Below are 9,567 nucleotides of genomic sequence, written 5' to 3' on the forward strand. Positions count from 1 at the left end.
CAAAGCCAGGCCAATCTGAAGCCAGGAACCAGGAGCTTCTTCTGGGTCTCCCATGCAGATGCAGGGCCCCAAGGACTTGGGCCATCTTCTACTGCTTTTCCCAGGCCACAGCAGAGAGCTGATCAGAAGAGGAGCAGCCAGGACATGAACAGGGGTCCATAGGGATACCGGTGCCTCAGGTGGAGGCTTAGCTTACTGTGCCACAGCACTGGCCCTCCAACAGGTTCTTGAACCTGACTTGTAACATCTACATGAAGAGTAATTCTTTTTTTTTTTTTTTTTTTGACAGGCAGAGTGGACAGTGAGAGAGAGAGACAGAGAGAGAAAGGTCTTCCTTTGCCGTTGGTTCACCCTCCAATGGCCGCCGCTGCAGCCGGCGCACCGCGCTGATCCTGGCAGGAGCCAGGAGCCAGGTGCTTTTCCTGGTCTCCCATGGGGTGCAGGGCCCAAGCACCTGGGCCATCCTCCACTGCACTCCCTGGCCATAGCAGAGAGCTGGCCTGGAAGAGGGGCAACCGGGACAGAATCCGGCGCCCCAACCGGGACTAGAACCCGGTGTGCCGGCGCCGCAAGGTGGAGGATTAGCCTATTGAGCCACGGCGCCGGCTCCATGAAGAGTAATTCTTAGGACAAGACTCTCACAGCAGTCTATCCCACTTTTAGGCAGCTCCAGCTATTAGAAAATTCTCCCTTAAGTTAATTCATAACTCATAATCATCAGTTATGTCCCAGGAACCATAATCAGCTATCGCCTCTGGCGAAGAAAATGAATTACTCCTGTCTCCTGTACTGGCATCCAAGTGTCCCAGCTACTTCTTACCGTGTGACTCAACCAAAGTGGCAGTTTTTTTCAGACGTGGATATTGACAATTCACCCAACAGGTGTTCCACTTCCTGGCACCTAGGCAGATCTATGTGGCTCCCAGACGAGTGAAAACAATATTGAGGTGCTAGATTTTAGGCAGCTTGCTGCTGTTGAGCCTGTGCAATTAGGAACCAAGACAGAAGCAAATTAATCTTGTAGGCTCTCAAGGGATGAGTCACACATTCCATAAAAGGGCCAACCTCCAGCCCCTTGCTCCGAAGATCAATGGCTCTCTGCCCTCAGCCTAAGTGTTTGATCCTCTCGAGACAGGCGCCCTTACAGAGGGACCTCCGGCAAGGGGTGAGGACTCCACCCTGGCTATGAGGAAGCGCTCAACTTAAGAAGCAGAAGTCAAGAGGGGTGGAGAAATTGGATGGCTAAAATGAAAACACTTCTTTAAAGTTTGGAAACCAAAAATAATGATGCTAGTGGACAACTAAATCATGCATTTAAAATGTTTATGGGAAACGGTTTGAATTCAGAATTCTCTTCCCCAGCTAAGTGATCAATCAAACCGGAGAGAGCAAAGGACACTGCTCATCATGCATGCAAGAACTCAGAGGGTTTACTCCACATGCACTCACCGTGAAAAAGAAACCACAGTGGCAAAACAAAAGAGGAATTTGAGCAGGAGAAAGAAATGGGAGAATAAAAGGACTGCCAATATGACTCAGAAAGCATGATCATTAGGCTGAGCAAGCCACAGACAGCACGATTCTAGTGCCAGAAGCCCGGGTTTCACTTTCCGTGGGTCCAGTCACACTTTGAGAGGGTCCTTCTCGAATAACTCAAAGCTGTCTGAAAAGATTTCTATCCATGGAGTCTGGCCTTTGATCCCTCTCCTCTTTTCCCATCATTGTTGAGTCACTTAACACATCAGCCGTGGCATTCTCCTGGGGTTGACACAGGCATTTCCAGCCCCAGCTTTTCCAAGTGGTCCACCCCTGATGATGGTCTTGTAGAGGATTTCTGACTGCAGGAAAGACAACACTGCTGAACTCAACGTCCTGGGGCCGGTGATGATTCATTTTCCCAGCCAAAAGTCAAGACACAAGTCCAGACTGGCAAGTAAGAGCACCCTTTCCTGAACAAAAGGGATAGAATATTCCAAGTCCAACCATTCTTGCAGATTCAGGATGTATGGCTCCCATGGTTGGTCTAAGGCAGCTGTCTGGAAGTGACAGACAGCAAAGCAAGCTGGGAAAGCTGAGGCCTCAGCTGGGAAACACCTGTCCCAGGACCCCTCCTAGTGATGCTTCTCTCTGAAGACTCTTCCCAGAGACCCTCCCTCCCCAAGGCAGGGTGAAGACATGGGCAAGGGAGGCTCTGACAGGTTCACCCCTGGGCACTACTTCAAGTCCATCATCCTCCACTTGCTTGATGATTACGAAGATGAGACCCTGGGTGGAGGACTGACAGCGGAGAATGCGTCTGATCCCTCAGCCTCCTCTCTTCTGTCCCTTAGCTCGGGCTCCACCCTTTGTGTCCCACTTAGCAAACAAGGTCTTCGGGGGCAAGACTGGCCTGTCATTCCTCCAGTGTTCCTATGTGAGTAGAGTGGGGTAGGGATGGTGCGTCTCACCCACATCGTAAGCCATTGATCAAAGTGTAGTCTACTTGAGAAGAGTCTGAAGACACAGTTCTCCAGCTCATTGCATTTCGGTGGCATTTAGTGTTTCTTACAGACTGGTACCACCATCAGCCATAGAGCTAGCTGGTCTACCTCTTCGGGCAGTCCCATCACAAGCCCTAGCTACGACTCCAGGAACTGATATTCAGCTGTTTAAACCTCTGGGACTATCTCTGATCTCCAGGTCTCCTGCAAGTGACTCATTGGTCTTGGCCATCCGGGTGCCCCAATGATAACTGACAGTGGATGATAAGAACTGGTAGGCCTCACCTTCCTTCTGGAGGTTACAACACGCATGGTGAACTCTGTTGCAAAAGGGAGATAAGAGTCGGGGAGGCTCATTTCCCCACTGAGGTTGTTTCATACCCAGTGGACACTTGTCCCATACCCACAGAAGCAGTAGGTGCTCCATGAATATTTACCCCGGTGCACGGCAACAGGGCAGGACGGCTCAGAGCTCTGTCTCACCTCAGGGGCACAAGTCCTACTCTCCACTCTCTCCACGTGTATGAAGGAGGCAAGGTCCTTTCCTGTGCTGAGGGTCGCAAACCACGTGCATGTTGGCACCCTTGAATCTTCTCCATCATCCAGCTGTCCAAGACTGGGACTTCCAAGGGAGAAAACATGAGGCTTGCTTTCACGGGTCCCTTCAACAACAACCAAACACAACAGCGAGGATCCAGAACAAAACCTTCCAGTACTTCCCATGAGGAGCTGAGGGGAAATTTTAACAGAGATCAACTTAACTAAGCCACCTTCTCAAAATAGGCAGCAGCCAGTTGGGTGCTGTTTTGACAGTGCGTGGCTAGAAACACGTGGCTGAAAGGTGGAGAGCGTATAGACTACAAGAGGAAGATCCGTGTCACTAAAAACCCATACAGCAGCTCAGACTCTTGTCTCCATATAAATAGCAGGATCAGCTGTGCCATATGTCCTGCTGGCAAGCAGGAGGGCCTATGCCAGGTAAACAGCGGGAATAAAAAGGAAGAGTTTTATTCAATGCCACACGCATGGTGCCATCTAGCGGCGAATCCTTTCAGCAACTTGGAAGAAACAGCTGGCCCAGTTTTTGGCACCTCATAAATCTTGGGAAGTACAGTATTCAGACAATTTTTGGCTAGGTTAAGAAAACAGCTTGAAAAAAATCCCGTGATGCATTTTTCACTGGATCTAAGAGTGAATTAATATTCATTGCGATTTCTCCATCTCCCAAATCATAAAATAGAAGGTAAATTCAAGGAAAGAAGTTGACAATTTCACAGAAAAATACTTTTTCAAGATGCACAATGACCCTTCTTGATGTGACAACAAACTTCCTCTCGAGGTTCAGGCTCTAGATCATATTGTACTATCTTGCATCTGAATGCTTTAAAAGATAAGAGAATCTTGGGGCCAGCACTGTGGCCTAGTAGGCTAAGCCTCCTCCTGAAGTGTTGGCAACCCATGGTTTGAGTCCCAGCTGCTTCTCTTCAGATCCAGCTCTCTGCTATGGCCTGTGATAGCAGTAGAAGATGGCCCAAGTGCTTGGGTCTCTGCACACACGTGGGAGACCTGGAAGAAGCTCCTGGCTCCTGGCTTCAGATCAGCCAGCCCTGCTCTGGCCATTGTGGCCATCTGAGGAGTGAACCAGCAGATGGAAGATCTTTCTCTCTCTGTCTGTAACTCTGCCTCTCAAATAAATAAATAAAATCTTAAAAAAAAAAAAAGGTAAGAGAATCCTTCCAGATAGTCACAGACAGACTGGTCTCAGACAACCCTGAAGGGCAACCTGAGATCTGAGCCAATGCACTCTGGAGTTTTCTGTTGACTTTTTTTTTTTATTTAATTTGTACACTCTGTGCTGTCTCTAAGAATCTTACCTGTAAAGGATGCCTGGGTCTCAACTACTTGTGGAAAAGCCACACAACTGACCTGGTACCTGCAGAACCAGGGCTGACACTGAAATCGCCTGCTTTGTGTCCCCACAGTCTAGCCTGTAGGTCTCAGCACACAGCAGAGATGGTAAACCACATCGGGTGAGAGTGAAATTCAGTTCTGTATTTCGTGTGGTTGAGATCTACCACTTGGTCATCCTGAGGACTAGTACAACTCCAGCCCCCACGGCCCCACCCAGGCTTGGGGTAAACAGACCCTCAAATCCACCAACCTGTAAAACGGCCAGCCCCCCTAAAGTCTCCTGAGTCCTCCAACTCGCTCACACTGAATCCATAGCGTCAAGTTCATAGATGTTCCGGGAACATTCTTGCCTGGTCAGCTGATGACACACCCCAACCCAGGGAGCGGCAGAAGACCCCATGCCTGCATGCCCCAGCATGGCCACTGACTAACACCGGACGGGTTACATTTATTTAAAAAAATTAAATCAGAATTCTCTCATGCCCGAACTCTGAGTTCTTTTGTACTGTGGCATAGCAAGTAAAGCTGCCACCTGCTGTGCCAATATCCCATATGGGTGCTGGTTCAAGTCCTAGCTGCTCCACTTCTAATCCACCTCCCTGCTAATATGCCTGGAAAAGCAGTGGAAGACGGCCCAAGTGCTTGGGCCCCTGCACCCACATGGGGCATCCAGAAGAAGCTCCAGGCTTCTGGCTTCGGCCTGGCCCAGCCCTGGTTCCGGCTGCAATGCAGACGCTGGAAGGCAGTGGTGATGGCTCAGGTGACTGGGTTCCTGTTACCCATGTGGGAGACCTGGGTCACATTCCTGCTCCCTACTTGGGCCCACTAAGGGGCCACTGCAGACATTTGGGGCGTGAACCAGCAGATGAGAGCTTTCTCTCTCAAATAAATAAATTTTTTAATCCCAAAAATTCAACAGAATCATTTATCCAATACTCATTGGTATGTGCCAAACACATAGGCTCAATACGTACAGCTGGCCTCTCTGAGTGGCTTCATCCTTTGGTGGGCATGGATCATGTGGTAGGAATCCCTCTCTTGAAAAAGATGAGCAAAGATGGGCAAAAGGTGTCACAATTAACACTCAGGGGGAACTGAGGGGGGCTGAAAGCACCTTTGGGGGTCAGGAGGGCATCTGATGTCACCCTCCTGGAAGCCAGGTGCTGGGCAGAGCTGGAAAGCTGGGACCAAGCAAGCTCCAGACATTGCCGTCAGGGTGCTCAGAGACGGAGGAGGAAGTGGTCGGAGAAAAATGAGATGGAAAGCAATGTGGTTGGCCAGCAGCCACCAGCCTCTGAGGTGGGGACCTTGGAAGAAAGCCCCCCGCCCCAGCAGCCCAATGGTGGAACTCAGTCATGATCAAGTGGAGCAAAGGAGGAAGCTGACACGGGAGACGGAGCAGGTGCACAAACCGAGGATTCCATCCCCCTCACCACTCAAGAACATCTGACAAAGTGGGGAGACAGTAAGGGTCTAACACCAGAAACATTCACTGCTGCGGGTCTTGGCAGCCAATGTAAACCGTTAAGAGGAAAAGATGAGCCGGCGCCGCGGCTCACTAGGCTAATTCTCCGCCTTGCGGCGCTGGCACACCGGGTTCTAGTCCCGGGCGGGGCACCGCATTCTGTCCCGGTTGCCCCTCTTCCAGGCCAGCTCTCTGCTGTGGCCAGGGAGTGCAGTGGAGGATGGCCCAAGTGCTTGGGCCCTGCACCCCATGGGAGACCAGGATAAGTACCTGGCTCCTGCCATCGGATCAGCGCGGTGCGCCGGCCGCGGCAGCCATTGGAGGTGAACCAATGGCAAAGGAAGACCTTTCTCTCTGTCTCTCTCTCTCACTGTCCACTCTGCCTGTCAAAAAAAAAAAAAAAAAAAAAAAAAAAAGGAAAAGATGATCTCAGGGGAGTCTGAGGGTGGAGCGACGTTGTGGCGACGATGTGTGGATTTGGTTACCCGCTCCCTTCCCCTTCCATCTCCCAGACACTCTGGGGATGTGTTTCTGACCCACCAACCTGGCAGGAAGAGGAGCCGCCCGAGATGATCCAGATCAAGATGCGAGGAGAAGGGGCCGGCACCGTGGCACAGAAGGTTAAACTTCCACCTGCAATGCCAGCAGCCCCTGTGGGCACAGGTTCGTGTCCCTGGCTGCTCTTCTGACCCAGCTCTCTGCTATGGCCTGGGAAAGCAGTAGAAGATGGCCCAAGTGCTTGGGCCCTGCACTCACTTGGGAGACCTGGAAGAAGCTCCTGGCTTCAACCTGGTCCAGCTGTGGCTCTGTGGCAGTTGAAGGGTGAACCAGAGAATGCAAGATTGACCTCTGTCTGTCTGTATCTCTCCCCTCTCTGTACCTCTGCCTTTCAAATAAATAAATTAAAAAAAAAAAAAAAGGATGGGAGGAGAAATGCCTAGGGCATTAGCTGGTGGTGGAGGGGAGCTGGGGAAGGGGAAATGGACTTGGGAGAAGCAGTGGAGGTAGCTGTGGGGCCTGGGGAGGAGTTGAAAGCAGCACTTAGGAGGTTTAGGAGGTCAGCTGGGAGAGAGGGGATGTCCACAGCCGTTAGGAGGCAGGAAGAAGGGAGGAGGCATGGGCGAGGGCGGGCAGGTGGAGCTCGGAAACATGGGCAGCATGCCCCTCCCCCTGCCTCCGAGGGGATCCTGAAGCTCTCAGGGACCCATCCCAGCTGCCAAATGCCCTCCAGAACCTGCAAGGCCGGTCCTACCTGTGCTCTCATCCCAAGGCCAATGGATGAGTGAGCCACAGGTTCAAGGGCAGGTGAGGTCTCTGCAGCTGGAACAGATGAGCCATGCTAAAGGAAAAATAGAGGGGCCGGTGCCGTGGCGCAGTGGGTTAATCCTCTGCCTGCAGTGCCGGCTTGCCATATGGATGCTGGCTCTAGTCCCTGCTGCTCCTCTTCCCATCTAGCTCTCTGCTATGGCCTGGGAAAGCAGTGGAGGATGGCCCAAGTGCTTGGGCCCCTGCACCCATGTGGGAGATGGGAGGAAGCACCTGGCTCCTGGCTTCGGATCTGCACAGCTCCGGCTGTTGGGGCCATCTGAGGAGTGAACCAGGGGGATGGAAGACCTCTCTTTCTATCTCTCTCTCTCTCTCTCTCTCTCTCCAACTCTAACTCTCAAATAAAATAAATAAAAATCTTAGGGAAAAAAAAAAGGAAAAATAGGACTCTGCTTCCCAACCCACCTCCCATTCTCCAAAAGAGAAAGTCTTTTCTTGGGGCTATCTTCAACAGCACATACCAAAGGCAGGGAGGCCCTTAGGGCGCAGGGCTGGCTGCCTCTGGTGTGCGGAGGGCAAGGTTCCTGGCCTGAGCATCCTGGGGAAGTTACTTCCCTGTGGCCTCCACCTCCACCTGCAGCTCTTCCAGAAACATGTGCTCCCTGTTGCAGATGGGGATACAAGGAGAGCACAGGTAATTAAAGCTGTTTGTCTACGGATACTTTTCATGTACATGCCCACAGATATAAAAGATCAATAATGGAGACGATCAAGGGAGGACAGAAATATTCACTCTGAAGAACAGGAAGAAAAACATGTTTCAAAAAATGAAGAGAGAGGGGCCAGCGCTGTGGCTTAGCGGGTGAAGCTACTGCCTGCAGTGCCAGCATCCCATAAGGGCACCGGTTCGAGTCCCGGCTGCTCCACTTTCAATCCAGCCCTCTGCTATGGCCTGGGAAAAGCAGTAGAAGATAGCCCAAGTCCTTGGGCCCCTGCACCCATGTGGGAGACCCAGAAGAAGCTCCTGGCTTCTGGCTTCGGATCAGCTCAGCTCCAGCTGTTGCGGCCAATTGGGGAGTGAACCATCAGATGGAAGACCTCTCTCTTTCTCTCTCTCTCTCTGCCTTTCTTCTCTCTGCCTCTCCTTCTCTCTCTGTAATACTCTGACTTTCAAATAAATAAATAAATCTTTTTAAAACAATGAAGAGGGGGGCCGGTGCTGTGGCGTAAGTGAGTAAATCTACCACCTGCAGTGGTTTGAGTCCCAGCTGCTCCACTTCCAATCCAGCTCTTCACTATTGCCCGGGAAAGCAGTATAAGAAGGGATAACTCGGCCGGCGCCGCGGCTCACTAGGTTAATCCTCCGCCTTGCGGCGCCAGCACACCGGGTTCTAGTCCCGGTCGGGGCGCCGGATTCTGTCCCGGTTGCCCCTCTTCCAGGCCAGGTCTCTGCTGTGGCCACGGAGTGCAGTGGAGGATGGCCCAGGTGCTTGGGCCCTGCACCCCATGGGAGACCAGGAAAAGCACCTGGCTCCTGGCTCCTGCCATCGGATCAGCGCGGTGTGCTGGCCACAGCGCGCTGGCCGCGGCGGCCATTGGAGGGTGAACCAACGGCAAAGGAAGACCTTTCTCTCTGTCTCTCTCTCTCACTGTCCACTCTGCCTGTCAAAAAAAAAAAAAAAAAAAAAAAAAAAAGAAGGGATAACTCCTTGGGTCCCTGTACCCACGTGCAAGACTCAGAAGAAGCTCTTGGCTCCTGGCTCCTGGCTCCTGGCTCCTGGCTCCTGGCTCCTAGCTTTGGATGGGCACAGCTCCAGCCATTGTGGCCATTTGGGGAGTGAACCAGCAGATGGAAAACCTCTCTCTCTCTCTCTCTCTCTCTCTCTCTCTCTCTCTCCATCTCTTTCTCTCTTTCTCTCTGCCTTTCAAACAAATACATTAATTTTTTTAAAAAAAGGGGTGGGCATTCAGCCTAGTGATTAACCTGCTGATCACACCCACGCTGGAGTGCCAGGGTTCCAGCTCCTGACTCTGTCAATGTAGACCCTGGGAAGCATCAATGATGCTTCCAGTAGCTGGGTCCCTGTCACCCATGTGGGAGACCTGGCTTGAGTTCCTGGCTCCTGGCTTTGACCTGGCCCAGCCCAAGACCCTGAGGGCATTTACCCACTGAACCAGCGAATGGGCGTTCTTTTTTTTTTTTTTTTTTTTTTTTTTTTTGACAGGCAGAGTGGACAGTGAGAGAGAGAGACAGAGAGAGAAAGGTCTTCCTTTTGCCGTTGGTTCACCCTCCAATGGCCGCCGCTGCAGCCGGCGCACCGCGCTGATCTTGGCAGGAGCCAGGAGCCAGGTGCTTTTCCTGGTCTCCCATGGGGTGCAGGGCCCAAGCACCTGGGCCATCCTCCACTGCACTCCCTGGCCATAGCAGAGAGCTGGCCTGGAAGA

This window comes from Oryctolagus cuniculus, chromosome 13 (assembly GCF_964237555.1).
Source record: "Oryctolagus cuniculus chromosome 13, mOryCun1.1, whole genome shotgun sequence".
Classification (NCBI taxonomy): domain Eukaryota; kingdom Metazoa; phylum Chordata; class Mammalia; order Lagomorpha; family Leporidae; genus Oryctolagus; species Oryctolagus cuniculus.